The 18,069-nt window shown below is 32.1% G+C and overlaps 1 long non-coding RNA gene across 1 annotated transcript; it reads right to left on the bottom strand.

The window, feature by feature from the left end:
• Nucleotides 1-1,319: 1,319 nt before the first annotated feature.
• On the bottom strand, nt 1,320-4,506 carry LOC138341729 (uncharacterized). Its single transcript, XR_011214604.1, has 3 exons — nt 3,132-4,506; nt 2,948-3,054; nt 1,320-2,261 (listed from the first exon to the last, which is right to left on the bottom strand). It is a non-coding gene; the product is annotated as an uncharacterized lncRNA (long non-coding RNA).
• Between the last annotated feature and the right edge of the window lie 13,563 nt (nt 4,507-18,069).

The following is an 18,069-nucleotide window of genomic DNA, read 5'->3' as shown; positions in this document are numbered from 1 at the left end:
CTTCAAGTCTTCAACCTTAATCAAAAATAAGCAACCTAGCCTATAACTATTTAGAGGAATTTAGAAAATGATTTTATAATTTTAAAAAAAAAAAAGCAAACAATTTTCTATACATATATATACAATATCAATAGATTAGTTATAGATTTACCTATGATCATGGGGAAATGGAGTGGAGTCCTTGAAGGCAGGAAGAACAAATTGGCACTATTGGGATTATTTTAATTGTACTAACAATGAAGCCAACAAAACGAATTTTGAGGAAGAATGGGGAAATTTTGTTCCTTTTTTTAAGACTACTATGTGTATTGAGTTGTCTACTTCACACATAGTACTCTTTGACCTTTAACTAGGTATATTGATAATTAATGGTCATTTTCCATTCAAGTACTAAAAGGCTAGGATATATTGTTCTTGTAATATAATTAATGGTCATTTTTTATTCAATATTAAAAAAACTCTTTTCATTTTATTAATGGTCATTTTCCATTCAATACCAAAAAGTCATTTTCATTTTATTTATTTTTATCTCTAATGAATTAATATTTATGGTTTTTCATTTAATATTTATATTGTTGTTGTAATATAATTAATGGTCATTTTCTATTCAATTCCAAAAAGCCCTTTTCATTTTATTTATGATCATTTATCATTCAATGGCAAAAAGCTCTTTTCATTTCCACAAGTATTTTGTGTAAAAAATCTTTATTCAAGAGAGTAAAAACTATCATCTATTTATCTACTCTCTTTTTTTGCATCATTTAATAAAAATTCTAACTCCGCTATTATTGACCTCCCATAATTTATGATATCAGCTTACATTTCTTGTTTTGTGTCATTAATATTAAAATGATTATTATTTATGCACAAAATGTAAACTTATGCCCTTATTTTTTTAAAAAAGAAATTGCAAGATTCATTTAGTAAATTTTATTCTATATAAATAAACTTCTTATTATACAATGAATTACAGTCACATCATGTTTTCGATCTATAAACATAATACAATGTGACAATTTTATACCAAATAAACATAATATATTTCAAAAATAATTATATTTCAAATATATTTGCATACATAATTCACTTTTAATACATATTACAAATTTATCACAATATTGCTATAAATGGTAATAAACAAAAAGTATTACTAAAATCAGTAATTATTTTTAAAAATGTATTTATTCATGTAGTTTTTTCATATTTTTATGTATTGTTAAACGCTTTAACTTCTTTATGGGTTTATAATTTTATATTTTGAACCCGTAATAACATTTTGTCATGTAATACTTTTGAACAAGGAATAATGTAGTTTTCTCTAACACCTTTCAAACGTTTAATTTGATTCTAAAGTACTAGATAGAGCATGGCCGTGCAAAGCACGGCCCAACATTAAAGGATCATAGGAGTACGATCCAAGGGCTCGAGCCTCGATGGATAGTAAGGGGAGGGTGGATCATTCAAAAAAAAAGTTGGGTCAAGTTAGACAAATTATTGCATGATCGATTTTAATTCAAGTAACTTTTGATTTTAATCCAATTTATTTTTATTAATCTAGTCTATTTGAACTTGTGCAATTCCAATCTAATCGGTCCATTTGAAACCTATCTACCTGTTTTGTAAATTGCTAGCTTGACTGCTTGATTAGGCTGCATACTTGAGTTACTTTTAAGTTGTTTATTTATGATATTTGATTACAAACTTATCTAATACAATATATATATTTAATTAAATGAATAACCACAAATACAATGCATTTTTATAATAAATATAGTATAATAAAAATATATTAAATGAAATATATTACGTTATAGAAATGTACATATCCTAATAATTACTTTAATTTGAGAAATGAATAGATAACTGTTTATAGATTTTTAGAATGCGTGACTCTTTTTGAATCATATTATTGCTAAATATTTCGTACATCAGATTATTTTTATTTTAATTAAACTTGAGTTTTGCAGGTTTAATCCATCATCCAACATGCCAAAACCAATGTTCTGATCTACTTTAAAAGCTACACGCCATCTCTTATGATTCTCAACAACTTTACGATAAAAAGACATCTGTTCTGGTGTTCGCTTTTCTGTTTCACTGTCACCAAACTGTAACCTATATGATTTACTTGCTTTGTAATTTTCAAAGAACTGGTTATACCATGTTTCAGGTAAATCATCAAGCTTCAACCTCTGAGACATTGTATCAGATTCTGACTCGCTATATCTCGATCCAACACCAAAACTTGACTTAGATTGGACCTGGAAAAAAGCAAGGAATGTGAGTCATGCTAAATATTAACAGAATCAAAGAATGCAACCAAACAAGATCATGGATTTTAGAGCAGTAGCCATCTCCATGGCTTCAACTTATTTTCTCCCACAGCAACCATACAAAATGAAACATTAATCTAAACTCCACTATCTAGCGAGATTTTAAGAGTTAAGAGAAAAGTGATACATGTAACAACAATAGTACCACCCTTTTCCTGTCTCCCTACCTTCATGAGTCAAAAAACTATTGATGGAATGTTCTCCAGTTCCCATTCATACTAACAGCAAGTCATCAATTTCAGAAAAAGTAATCCTGTTCCAGCTGTGGTTTTTCACCCCCAAGTATCGTGCTTTACATAGTTCTTTCAGCATCCAATAAACTAATATGACCACTAACTTCCTATCGTAGTTAGTGTTCTGCTACTATTTGTTGTTTTTGTTACTATCTACTCTATTTCATATATTACTTATTCCGGAATGCTTTGGACTAGTTTTCCCTTGAGCAGAAGGTCTATCAGAAACAAATTCTCTACGTAAGGTAGGAGTAAGGTCTATGTACACTCTGCTCTCCTCATATACCACTTTGTGGACCAAAGTGGATATGTTATTGATGTTGTTGTATGAACATTACCTACTAAAGTTAATAATTTCACATGAAAGCAAATATCTTTCACCTTAGATAACACAGTGCTTGTACCAGAGACACCTTCACGCTGTTGAGCCCCATCTTGCGAACAATTGTCAAGTGTAAAATACACATCATCACCATGTAATTGCAAATCTGCAATTGCAAAACAATTAACCTAAAAAACTAATTAAAACGCACATTGCGATTCAAATGCTTATGAAAGTGCTTACAATTTGGATTGAACTTCGGAATTACGGAAGCAGTGTGAATTGACGACGGCGGTTTATCGGATCAGAGGAAGAGAGAAACAGATGCTTTATCAAACAGGAGAGCATGAACACGCAGTTGTAGGTGAATCTGAACCCTAGTTTTTGCATCGTCTGTTCTTATGAAAGAATCCCAAGTAGAGGGAGAAGAAAGAAGGTGAATGAAACTGTTACACAGTGAATCGTCGAGCCATGAACGCCAGGGAAAAAGACCAAATTAATTACTGCACGTGAGAAAATACACAAAAATCTGAATCTGAACAATTTTTGACAATCCAAAGTAGAACATGAAAAGCATAATCACTCAACTAAAATTGAAAACACAACTGTTGAAATTATTGGTACTTCCAAATAATTCAACATCAATAACAAACCCAAATAAAAAAAAATAAACAAACATTCACACACACCCAGATCAATTTGGAACTTCAACTTTAAAGAAAAGGAAAATAGCACAAAAAAAAACTCAATTGAAATATGAAAGAATCTTACATGGAGAATGCTGAAGTGAAAGAACAGAACTTGTGCACACAAGGTGGAGCATGAATGAAGATTACAAACAACATACTGTATACATTGATAACATAGAAGTAAGACACGTGTGGAACTGAAAAGACAAATTGATAGCATGGGAAGAGACACGTAGTCACAATAGAGAATGAGAAAGACAAAAATACCCTGAGAGCAATGAAACAGGCATGTTGAAACAAGCCTTTTCTAATATAAGTATGTATACTGTATACATTTTGTTCTTCGTTTGAAAAAATAGATCTCTTTTTCAATTAAAAAAAAATAAGTTCCATGAGCCCTTTGTTCCAAAACAAACTTTGTTAATTTTTATTTATTTCTTATTATTTGGAATACAAAGAGATGCAACTTGGTAGTACAATGCACTTCTAAAATAAATTTCATCTACACGAGATCTTTCATGTTGGAAGTTTCAAGTTCTATATGATTTGCAAGCTATTGCATAAAAACGAAAATTTTATCATATGTACACCCAAAAGATAGCGAATGCGGATTTCTCTTATCATGATAAATAAAATTTAAAAAAAAAAACCATCTGCTCAAGCAAACCATTTTATGCAACCAATGAAGACCCTCTTAATGATTCTTTTGAACTTTGTTTCAAAATTAGAACTTCAGAAAAAACACAGTCCATATAAAATGAAATTATAGCAGACTATAGTTAGATGAGTAATTAAATAGTATAAGTTTGCATAACTGCGTATTTTTCCTTCAATTTTTTATTTTTTTAATCCCCCTACCCTCGCTCCATCCTCGTAAAAAGAAATTAACTTTGTTTTTAAAAAATATTTTCTACTTCAAAATTATATTTTTTTCATCCCTATCCCCCCCCCCCCCCCCCCCACCCACCAAAAAAAAAGAAAGAAAATTAAGTTTGTTTATAAAAAATATTTTGAACCTCAAAAATTTATTTTTCACCCCGATCCTCGACCCCCCCCCCCCTCCCTCCCCCCGGCAAGCCCCCCACCCAAATAAAGAATTTTTAATTTGTCGTTAAAAAATATTTTCAACTTCAAAATTTCAAATTTCATTTTTTAACCCCTACGCTCGATCCCCCCACCCCACCCCGGCAGCCTCCCTTCTAGCCCTCCACCCCACCCACCCCAAAAAAAATTAAGTTTGTTTTTTAAAAATATTTTTAGTTTCAAAAATTATTTTTTACTCCAATAAAAATAAAAGATATTTCTCAAAATATTTTTCATTTATAAATCAAATACTAAAAATATTTCACTCACCAACCAAACATGAGAAAATAAGTCAAAAATCCTACCAAACACACCTTGATCTTGGATTCAGTGTTTTTTTTTCCTTTCTATTCTTGGTTGTTAGGTGCAAAAATTCTTTGGTTTGCTTCTTTTCTTCATATTTCTTCCCTACATCATTGATTTAGAGGCCCTCATTGGAACAACTATATTAGTTCTAACTTGACCCTTTTAATTTCAGTATCAACAGATCTAATCTAATGATTTTTAAGAGTTGTAATTAATAGCTTGTTTTTAGATTAGATTTGTTTTTGTCTGGATGATATGATTTTTTTTATCTAGTTTGTTCATGTATTCAGGTATTGGAGTACTGGATTTTCGATAAGTGGTTGTTGTGGTTAAAATTTATTTCAGAGTCGATTTCACATGAGTTTGGACGCAATGTGAAGACAATTTTCTGAGCTTACAAAACGACTTCAAACATCTAAAGCTAACTTTGCTAAAGAGCAGAAGTTTATGGAGAAACATATGGATGAATCTAATGATAGTGAAGAAGGGACAGACTCAATCTAACGAAGATTAAATTGTTTTATGGTGGTTTACACGTTTTCTATAAGATTTAGATGTGTTTTCAACTATTTACTTCTGTTTTGACCAATAACCTAATGTTTATTCGACTTGATTATGATGATACTTTAACTTTTAGACTCAATTGAATCGAATGCAATCTGAATCTTTAGGAATGTATTCGGTGCTTGAATTTATTGTTGAATTTATATGGATGTTTGGTGTACCAAATAACAACATTTTTGGGTAGTAATTGAATATAGTTTTTTCGACTACAATAATATGAAGTATCATATAATTTTTTTTAGAAAATTAAAAATGTCAATTGCAGTATTCGGAAGATCACCTAAATGGTGAATAAATTAATTATTTATACCGACTGTAGTGGTTGAAAGAATACTAAAATGATCAATAAATAAAGGGAAATACATAATTACCCCCAGACTATGACCGAAATCCCAAAGACACACCTTAACTAAACTAAGGTCCTATTACCCCCCGCCCCTTAACTTTTTAAAAAAAAAATTCTGCACCTTTTTTACTTCCATGGTATCCTAATATATTCCACGCGCTTCAATTGCGTAGAGTCACAAAGTGTGTCACGTAAGACAAAATGTGCACAAAATTACAAAAAGAAAAAAGAAAAATAAGTTCAGGAGATAATAGGACCTTAGTTTAGTTAAGGTGTCTCTGAAATTTCGATCATATTCTAGGGGATACTTGTGCATTTTCACATAAATATATTATATATGCTGACTACACTAGTCGGCCATATAGATACTTAAATGGTCGGGTTTTGTATTATATTTTCTAACTATGGTAATCAAAAAAACTCTGATTGTTGTAGTCAGTAAAGATTTTCCGACTCTCAATATACCTACTATTAAAAAGTAGTCGTAGAGTCATCGAAAATCTTCATTTACCGACTACATTCTAAGTTATTTTGCAACCAGCTACCAACGAAATTCTAGTAGTGACTTACACAACGATCAGATTTGATTTCTTGATGTAATTTTTTTAAAAATACCTAAATTTGATGTAAATTGATTGATCAACATTAGCTTAATGACAATTAAGTCTATAAGTATACCACATATGTTAGATTGAATCTCTATATATAGAGTTACTTTTAAAAAAAAAAGATTTTTACTATCCAACTTTTGACATCAAGAATGTTATATATTTCAGGAGCTAGATTAGTTGGTGATGAACAAGTAAGAATTGCCTCAACCAAAATTGATGGAATTGGCCTTAGGAAAAAAAAACATCCTAATAGGCATGGATTCAAGGATAAAACCATACATGTCAAAAAATAACATAAAAAACGTACTTTTATTTCTAAATAGATAATTTTGTACATATTAAGTAAATTTATTATTACAAATTCATAATTTAAAACAAAAATTATTGGGCTCGATCGAATACATAACTAAAGCATTGACTTAGTCCCTACTTACGGGATGAATCACAAATGTTAAGAAGGATGACTTTGATTCAAGGTAATATTAAGTGTTCTTTCAATAATATTTCCTAATGAAAACGCATTTATTAAGAGTTAATTTCCTAAATGGTCACCCAAGTTTAGAGATTTGCTTTGAGATATCATTTCTGTTTCATTTAGGACCAAAATATCACTCAACTACTAGCACTATTTTCCTTCAAATATATTTAACACTTCAAAAGTCTCACTTTCTCCTAATTGGCATGTCATGTCATTGAAATCTTTTTTTTAATAAAAAAAATGAAAGACTTATTTAATTCATCAAACTCACTTAACTAAAATAATGATCTTATTATTTTTAAAAAATATATATTAGTTTATTAAGAAGAAATTTTCATACTTAAAATTTTTTTATCATAATTATTTTTTTTATTTTTTTATGCTATGAATAATAGTTTTTAAAAACTTACCATAGTATCATAAATTTTGAATAACACATAAAAAATATTGATATATGTATCACTTATAAATGTCAATTTACATCAATTAATCATATATTATATAACGGATTAATAATACTAAAGGCCAATTAATTATTAAAAAATAATGAGTTAGGTGCTTTGAAATTGTACATACTACAATGTCTTTTTTTTAAAAAAAATAGAAAGTCAATATTTTAATTCCTGTAAAATATATAGGCAGTGCAATTAATTATTACTTGTATTTCATAATTTGAAATGAGATAAAAATATATATCGGTTTTTGATTGTATGAGAAGTTAAAATATAATATTATATATGATAAGAGAATAAAAATAAAAATTTAATCTAAAAAGTTAAATAATAATTTTCTCTTTCTTACCTACCTTTTTTTGTCAATATTACAAATTTATTTGAATACTTTTGTGAAAAATTGCATTAAATTTTTAAATAATTTACTTAAGAATATTAAAAATTGCCAGGTAATAATTATGCATAGAGATTCTTTCATTGAATTTTGTTTGGTAAAAATATATAAAAGAATTAGATTTTTTATTTTTTTATAATCTTCGTAAATTCTCATGTAATTTATATATTTGTTTTGTTTTAGAGACATAAGTTTGATGAATTAGGCCTATTATTTTTTAAAATGATGATTTAATGACATGACATATTAACTAGAATAGAAGGAGACCTTTGAGGTATTTAATTTTTTTTTCTTTTTAATAAAAAGTTAATATTATTCACTTTCTATTTTTACAAAAAAAATTGTAAGCATGAATCTCAAAATACACAATTTATTATTATTGTAATAGTTAATTAACCTTTAATATTATTGATTCATTATACAATTTATGATTAATTAATGTAAGTTAGCATTCATGAGTGATTTGTATATTAGTTTGTTTTTTTTTAATTTATGTGTTTATAAGTATTTAAAATTGATGATATTATAGTACGTTTTAAAAACTTATTCTTCATAAAATAAAAAAATAAAAAGTTTAATTATGATTAAAAAATTCTTAAGTATGAAAATTTATTCTAAATAAACTAATTTATTTTATTTTTTAAAAATAATATGATCATTATTTTAGCTAAATAGATTTAATAAATTAAATTAGTCTATTATTAAGAAAATTAATGACATGTCATGCCAACTAGGAATGAGTGAGCCTTCTGAAGTGTAAAAGTATATTGGAGAAAAATAATGATAGTTGAGTGATGTTTTGGTCCTAAACAAAACATAAATGATATTTCAAGACAATTTCCTTAAGTTGGTGACCATTTAGGGAATCAACTCATTTATTAAGGAGAATATTGAAGTATCATCACATTTGGGAAGTTAAGATTATAATATTTATTTAATTTGCTTATGGAATTCATGAAAATTTTAAAGTATAGTATTTGATTATGAACTAAAGATAAACATCAAAAGTTTACTGGATCGAATATTTCAAATATCTATAATTTTAGGAAAAAAAATATTCAATCAATTAGTAATGAATTCTTTAGTAAATATAATGATATCACTCCAAACTATTATTATTTTGCAAAATTCAAATTTAAATTATTAAATATTGACATAACGCGTGTCAACATATTAACTTTTATGTAACATATGTTATTTGTAATATGATCCATTATCATTGTTTTGTGCATAGCAACATATATAAAAGGTATTTTCATGTAGTTGTAATTAACTAAGGATGAATTTAAAATTAAATATATCCAATTAGAGTCGTATTCTCATTATTCAAATAATATAGAAAAAAACCACCAAATTAAAGAAAAAAAAGGACAAAATTCATTGTACCTTCTCTTTTTCTTTATGCTCATATAAATGGCAAATTATTAATTAGTTCAAATAAGACAATTGTACATAAGAGATGAGAGAACTCAATCATCAGTTATGCGACACATAATTTAGCTTTAGCAAAGTCAAATTAAGAAATTATCGATCTATTAGCATTCTCTCCAATATCGATGAGTTTGCTAATAAAAGCTTGATAAACTGCATCTCAGATATTTTTTCGATAAAAATTTTCTGCTTAACTTCCTCGAGGTGATCAAATGCCATGTTCGACAAACTTTCGAGTTCAAATAATTTTTCAGTATCACTCTATATCATCTTTATCAAAAACCTAAGAAAGATAATACAAAGTCAACTCTCGAATTATTGAGAAATCAAAAAAGTATGACCAATGACCTCTATAAAAAAAAAACCAAAAGCAATACAAACCTACATATCGAAATATGTCAAATATGGAAAGCTTCTTATCAAGCAAAGAATACATGAAAGCTTATCTGATTCTATCAACAAAAGGTCCAGTAGGCAAAATTATTTGACACTGTTCGAATTAAAAGGAAGTTTTGTTGGTGATTCATATCCTTCTTCACTCTGAGGAAGAATATAAAGCACCAAGAAGACTTCCCTTTAATCCTAACAATGTCAAACGATTTTATCTGCTCGATATTTTGATGGTGAAATCATATAAGCTATCATATATTATTTGCTTGACACAAAATTTCCCATACTTGGAATATCTCAAAATACAGGTTTGTAGTGTTTTAACTCTTTTTTCTGTAATTATTGATTATTTATCATATTTTTAGGATCCTCAGAATTTGAGAGTCGGCTTCTTGTTATGTTTGTTAGATTTTCGATGAAGATGACAGTGATTTGAACTCAAAAGTTTGTCGAACATGACATCTTATTCACGCTTTTTATTTCAGATTTCTCTTTGTTTTATAAAGACCGTCTTACAAAAAAAAATAATGAATATTTTCGTTTCTATCAGTTTGCTATTACTAAAATATTTTATTTTAAGTAATGAAATAAATAAACATAACAAGTTGTTTCATTCTATAGATTTAGAACATCAAATCAACAATTTTGCTAGTTTTAAAATTCAAAATCCAAAGAAACCTGTATAATTATAGCATAACGCTAATCGAAAAAGAAAAGGTAATTTAAAAAAGAAAGTAAACTTTGAATAACTTTTATTAGTGTTATAATCATAAGGCAGTTTTTGGACTCTTTAAGTCTTCAACCTTAATCAAGAATAAGCAACCTAGCCTATAACTATTTAGAGGAATTTAGAAAATGATTTTATAATTTTAAGAAAAGCAAACAGGTACTATACATGTATATCATCAAGCAATTTGCAAACAAGGATCACAAACCAGCCAGATCATTGTCTCTTAAGGTGTTTCTGAACAGACTAAAAGAGGAAAATAATACTGATGTTAGATTTCACAAAAACAGTTTATAGAAAAACAATAGCAAAGAAAATCAAATTGAGAAGAACAAAAGGGAGAAACTTTAGAACAAATTGAGCGCGTATATATATATATATATATATATATATATATATATATATATATATATATTAGTATTTTGATCATAAGACATTTTTTGTCTCTTCAAGTCTTCAACCTTAATCAAAAATAAGCAACCTAGCCTATAACTATTTAGAGGAATTTAGAAAATGATTTTATAATTTTAATAAAAGCAAACAGTTTTCTATACATGTATATACAATATCAATAGATTAGTTATAGATTTACCTCTGATCATGGGGAAATGGAGTGGAGTCCTTGAAGGCAGGCAGAAGGACGAATTGGCACTATTGGGATTTTTTTATTGTACTAACAATGAAGCCTAGAAAATGAATTTTGAGGAAAAATGGGGAAATTCTGTTCCTTTTTTTTTTAAAGACTACTATGTGTATTGAGTCGCCTACTTCACACATAGTAATCTTTCTGTGTACATTCTACACTTCTACTATGACAAGATATATATAGTCAAATCTTGCGTATATTTTACGCTTCTATTTTTTATTAAATAAACTGACATTAAATTCTTTTTTTACCTTTGACTAGATGCATTGTTATTGTAATGCGACTAATGGTTTGCGTACATTCTACGCTTCTATCGTTGACTAAATATATACGCATTTAACCCTTCTTTGACCTTTAACTAGAGATATTGATAATTAATGGTCATTTTCCATTCAAGTACTAAAAGGCTAAGATATATTGTTCTTGTAATATAATTAATGGTCATTTTTATTCAATATTAAAAAAACTCTTTTCATTTTATTAATGGTCATTTTCCATTCAATACCAAAAAGTCATTTTCATTTTATTTATTTTTATCTCTAACGAATTAATATTTATGGTTTTTCATTTAATATTTATATTGTTGTTGTAATATAATTAATGGTTCATTTTCTATGCAATTCCAAAAAGCCATTTTCATTTTATTTATGATCATTTTTCATTCAATGGCAAAAAGCTCTTTTCATTTACATAAGCATTTTATGTGAAAAAATCTTTATTCAAGAGAGTAAAAACTATCTCCTATTTTTCTACTTTTTTTTTTGCATCATTTAATAAAAATTCTAACTCTGTTATTATTGACCTCCCATAATTTATGATATTAGCTTACATTTCTTGTTTTGTGTCATTAATATTAAAATGATTATTATTTATGCACAAAATGTAAACTTATGCCCTTATTTTTTAAAAAAAAAATTGCAAGATTCATTTAGTAAATTTTATTCTATATAAATAAACTTCTTATTATACAGTGAATTACAGTCACATCATGTTTTCGATTTATAAATGATTTTTGGCAATTCTTCAAATTTTTGACTAAAGACATGAATAATATTTGTGCTTTCTTTCTCTGTCAAACTTGGATAGTTGATTTTCGAAAGTCCAAGTATGATTAATATTTTTAAGGAAACTTACATAAATATGCTATAATAAAAAAATATTTACCATTTATAGCAATAATATTTTTTACTTGATCACTTTTAATTCACTTATAATGTAAGTTTAATAAATATTACAAAGATAAATTTATTATTCAAATATAATACAAGTTTTAATGATGGATAATATATTTATCACACATTTTAATGCACTTATAATACAATGTGACAATTTTTTACCAAACAAACATAATATATTTCAAAAATAATTATAATTCAAATATATTTGCATACATAATTCACTTTTAATACATATTACAGATTTATCACAATATTGCCATAAATGGTAATAAACAAAAAGTATCACTAAAATCAATAATTATTTTTAAAAATGTATTTATTCATGTAATTTTTCCATATTTTTATGTATATGTTAAACGCCTTAACTTCTTTATGGGTTTATAATTTTATATTTTGAACCCGTAATTAACATTTTGTCATGTAATACTTTTGAACAAGGAATAATGTAGTTTTCTCTAACACCTTTCTGTAACGACCTGTTTAGTCGTTTTGAGTAGCAGATTTCAATTCTGGAAAAACTGGCAGAAGCGACAGACCCCACGACGGACCGTCATGGGCACAACGGACCGTCGCAGGGTCTCGTTTCAAAACACTTAGAAAATCTGAAATTGGGTACTGAAAATCGACTCTCTGAACTTCGTAATGGAATGGCAGGACGGACCGTCACAGGCGTGACAGACCGTCACAGATTATTCAGTGGAAATTGAGTCTCTGACCCTTGCGACGACCTGCAGGACCGACCGTCGCAGGCACGACGGGCCGTCGCAGGTTGCGCAATCCCAGTCTGGGTCGGATTTCTTGATACGTTAAGGGACGTTTTTGACTATTCTTGCCTTAATTATAAAGTTAGTGGGTTAATGTTAATAAGTCTAATTACTTGGGGGTTAAAAGAGGTAATCTTAAGTTAATTAGTGGGGCATTATTGCCATCTTTTATTCTTAATTATATACTAATTAGGGTAAAAGAAAGAGGGTTGGAATAAGAAAAATAAGAAAGGACAAAGAGAGACAGAAAAAGAAAGAGAACGAGTAGAGAGAGAGAGAAACGAAGGGGATAGCAAGGATTTTGAGAAGATAGCTTGTTGATCGCAATTCTTCGGTGGAGGTAGGTTATGGTTTTCATGCTATTCGTAGTAAACTCTTAATAGCGAATGATATGTGTTAGTAGTATTGTAAACCTTCTATATGCTTAATTGTATGCTTGCATGAATGATGTGATTATGTAATTGTGAATAAATAAGCATGATGAAGCTATTGAATCCCAAATCTTGAAAAGAAACCCTAATCTACTTTGTTAATGATGATGCCTTGGTATAAAAGAAGGCTTGATGAACGAAAGTGGTGAGATTAGGGGATCGGGTGCCACGTTCCGGTACCAGGATAGAATATATGGATCGGGTGTCACGTTCCGACACCAGGATAGTATATGGATCGGGTGCCACGTTCCGGTACCAGGATAGTATATGAGGATCGGAGTGTCACGTTCCGACACCAGGATAGTATATGGATCGGGTGCCACGTTTCGGTACCAGGATAGTATATGAGGATCGAAGTGTCACGTTCCGACACCAGGATAGTATATGGATCGGGTGCCACGTTCCGGTACCAGGATAGTATATGAGGATCGGAGTGTCACGTTCCGACACCAGGATAGTATATGGATCGGGTGCCACGTTCCGGTACCAGGATAGAATATGGATCGGGTGTCACGTTCCGACACCAGGATAGTATATTGAGGAGCGGAGTGTCACGTACCGACACGAGGGGAATAAAGATAATGAGTCTTGAAAGATGATAATATATTCAAATCTAATGAACCTAATTCCCAAATGAGTATGATGAGGAGGTGTGAGTCCTCATTGATGTGCTTGGTGTTGTAACCAAGGGTTATGGTAACTGTAAATGCTGCATGCTAAGGATATTAGTTGATTTTATGATATTATCTGATATATACTGTTTTCTATTTTGAGTTGGCCGATGATATCTACTCAGTACCCGTGTTTTGTACTGACCCCTACTTTTATGTTTTCTTCTTGTTTATTTGTGGAGTGCAGCAAACGTGCCGTCGCCTTCGACTCAACAGTAATTCAAGCCAGTCTTACTACACCGGAAATTCAAGGTGAGCTAATGCTTCTAGCTTGGACTGGATCTTCTTCTTCAAGTCTTGATGCCTTGAACTTCCGGCATGGACTAGTTTCTTATGTATTTTTAGCTTTTAGAATACTCTTAGTTTAGTCATTTGATCGTAGATGTTCTTGTGGTGATGACTTCCAGATTTTGGGGATAATAATAGTTATTGATTTTATTAATGAGTTTAAGTCTTCCGCATTACTTTATGTTGATATTATATTGAAATGTTAAGGTTTAGATTGATTGGTTCGCTCACATAGGAGGGTAAGTATGGGTGCCAGTCGCGGCCCGGATTTGGGTCGTGACAAACTTGGTATCAGAGCATTAGGTTCGTTGGTCTCATCACACAAGAACGAGTCTAGTAGAGTCTTAAGGAACGGTAGGGGGACGCCTTTACTTTTCTTTGAGAGGCTACAAGACTTTAGGAAAATTCCATTCTTTCTTTCTTTCTTTCGTGCTATTACTTCGATCCAATTGGTATCTAGGTGATACAAATTGGTATCTGACCATCTTCACTCTATTTCGCGGATGGTTAGAACTAGAGCAACGACTGCGCCAACACCAACATCGGCAAGACAAGAAGCGTCTGAGCCAGCCACTGGGGCTGTAGCTCGAGGAAGAGTAGCGGCAAGAGGCCGTGGTAGAGGTCGTGGGAGGACGTCCTCTAGAGGAAGAGGACGAGCACCTAGCCCGTCTGATACTAGGGCGGTGACTCCTCCACCGACTGAGGAAGTGGTAAGAGAGGGTGAGGAAGGGGAGAATGAACAAGTGCAAAATGAGGAATTTCCACCCCAACCTACGCCAGAGATGATCAATCAGGTTCTCGCTTATCTTAGTGGGTTGTCTGATCAGGGTCAGGCCCCTCCAGTGTTTTCTGCACCAACACCTCCGGTTTCAGAGGTACAACATGCAGCCACTATGGCTCCTCGTATGGATGCCTCATTGGACATAGGCACGTTTCCACGTCTGACTACTGGGCCCATAATGACAAGTGATCAGCATGAACTTTTCAGTAAGTTCTTGAAATTGAAACCTCCAGTCTTCAAGGGTGCTGAATCTGAGGATGCTTACGATTTTCTGGTTGCCTGTTAGAGCTACTACACAAGATGGGTATAGTAGAACGGTTTGGTGTTGAGTTCGTGAGTTATCAGTTTCAAGGGAATGCCAAAATGTGGTGGCGGTCACATATTGAGTGTCAACCAACGGAGGCACCACCTATGACTTGGGCCTCATTCTCTAGCTTGTTTATGGAGAAGTATATCCCCCGGACTTTGAGGGATAGGAAAAGGGATGATTTCTTGAGCCTAGAGCAAGGTAGGATGTCGGTCAATGCATATGAGGCTAAGTTTCGTGCACTATCCAGATATGCCACTCAACTTTGTTTCAGTCCACGAGAGCGGATTCGTCGTTTTGTGAAAGGGTTGAGGTCAGAGTTGCGGATTTCAGCCTTACAGGTAGCGGCTACGGCAAAATCCTTTCAAGAAATGGTTGACTTCGATGTAATTCTGCGTATGACTTGGCTTTCTCCAAATTTTGCAATCTTGGATTGTAATGCTAAAACCGTGACGTTAGCCAAGCCTGGGACAGATCTGTTAGTGTGGGAGGGTGACTACACTTCCAATCCGGTGCGTATCATCTCCTTTCTTCGTGCTAAGAAAATGGTTAGTAAAGGGTGTTTAGCTTTCTTGGCATATCTCAAGGATGACATTACCCAAGTACCCTCGATTGAGTCGGTTTCGGTGGTCCGTGAGTTTCTAGATGTGTTTTCTGCAGACATTCCTGGCATGCCACCGGATAGAGATATTAACTTCTGCATTGATCTTGAACCGGGTACTCGCCCCATTTCTATACCCCCTTATAGAATGGCTCCCGCGGAGTTAAGAGAGTTAAAAGCACAACTTCAAGAGTTGTTGAGGAAAGGCTTCATTAGACCAAGTGCATCTACTTGGGGTGCTTCGGTTTTGTTTGTAAAGAAGAAGGATGGGAGTTTTCGGATGTGCATAGACTACCGACAGTTGAACAAGGTAACCATAAAGAACAAGTATCCTCTTCCTCGCATTGATGACTTGTTCGATCAGTTACAAGGTGCTTGTGTCTTCTCTAAGATTGACTTGAGATCCGGTTATCATCAATTGAAAATACGGGCAACAGATGTGCCAAAGACTGCTTTTCGAACGAGGTATGGGCATTACGAATTTGTAGTAATGTCTTTTGGTCTTACGAATGCCCCTGCTGCGTTCATGAGCTTGATGAACGGGATTTTTAAGCCATATTTGGATCTCTTTGTGATCGTATTTATTGATGACATACTGATATACTCTAAAAGTAAGGAGGAACATGAGGAGCATTTGAGGATGGTATTGGAAATGTTGAGGGAGAAAAAACTTTATGCCAAGTTCTCTAAGTGTGAGTTTTGGCTAGATGCAGTGTCCTTTTTGGGGCACGTGGTTTCTAAGGATGGAGTGATGGTGGATCCTTCTAAGATTGAGACAGTGAAGAATTGGGTAAGACCTACTAATGTGTCAGAAATAAGGAGCTTTGTTGGGTTAGCTAGCTACTACCACCGATTTGTCAAGGGATTCTCTTCTATTGCTTCCCAACTGACGAACTTGACTAAGCAAAATGTTCCGTTTGTATGGTCGGATGAGTGTGAGGAAAGCTTTCAGAAGCTCAAGACTTTGTTGACTACCGCACCCATTCTCACCTTGCCAGTGGAAGGTAAGAATTTCATTGTCTATTGTGATGCATCTTATTCGGGTTTGGGTGCAGTGCATTAGCAAGAGAAGAATGTGATTGCTTATGCTTCAAGATAATTAAAAGTGCATGAACGTAACTATCCAACTCATGATTTGGAATTGGCCGCGGTAGTGTTTGCATTAAAGCAATGGAGACACTATCTATATGGGGTTAAGTGTGAGGTCTATACGGATCATCGTAGCCTACAGTATGTCTTTACTCAGAAAGATTTGAACTTGAGACAGAGGAGATGGATGGAACTACTGAAGGACTACGACATCACTATTTTGTATCATCCGGGGAAGGCGAATGTTGTAGCGGATGCTTTAAGTAGAAAGGCGGGAAGCATGGGAAGTCTAGCTCACTTGCAAGCCTCTAGACGTCCATTGGCTAGAGAGGTTCAGACTCTGGCTAACGACTTGATGAGGTTAGAAGTAAATGAGAAGGGAGGATTGTTGGCTTGTGTGGAGGCAAGATCTTCTTTTCTTGACAAGATTAAGGGAAAACAGTTTGATGATGAGAAACTAAGCAGAATCCAAGATAAGGTGTTGCGATGAGAGGCTAAGGAAGCAACAATCGATGAGGAAGGTGTTTTGAGAATCAAGGGAAGGGTATGTGTACCCCGCGTCGATGATTTGATCAACACTATTCTGACAGAGGCTCATAGTTCAAGGTATTCTATACATCCGGGTGCAACCAAGATGTATCGTGACCTAAAACAACACTTTTGGTGGAGTAGAATGAAGCGTGATATTGTTGACTTTATTGCCAAGTGTCCAAACTGTCAACAAGTAAAGTATGAACACCAAAGGCCCGGAGGAACACTTCAGAGAATGCCCATTCCGGAATGGAAGTGGGAAAGAATTGCAATGGACTTTGTGGTTGGTCTTCCAAGGACAATGGGTAAGTATGACTCCATTTGGGTGATTGTTGATAGGTTAACTAAATCTGCTCATTTCATTCCGGTAAAGGTGACTTACAATGCAGAGAAGTTAGCCAAGATCTATATCTCAGAAATCGT

This window comes from Solanum lycopersicum, chromosome 2 (assembly GCF_036512215.1).
Source record: "Solanum lycopersicum chromosome 2, SLM_r2.1".
NCBI classification, from domain to species: domain Eukaryota; kingdom Viridiplantae; phylum Streptophyta; class Magnoliopsida; order Solanales; family Solanaceae; genus Solanum; species Solanum lycopersicum.
The sequence above is the reverse complement of the archived record's forward strand: the minus strand, read 5'-3'. Positions and strand labels throughout refer to the sequence as shown.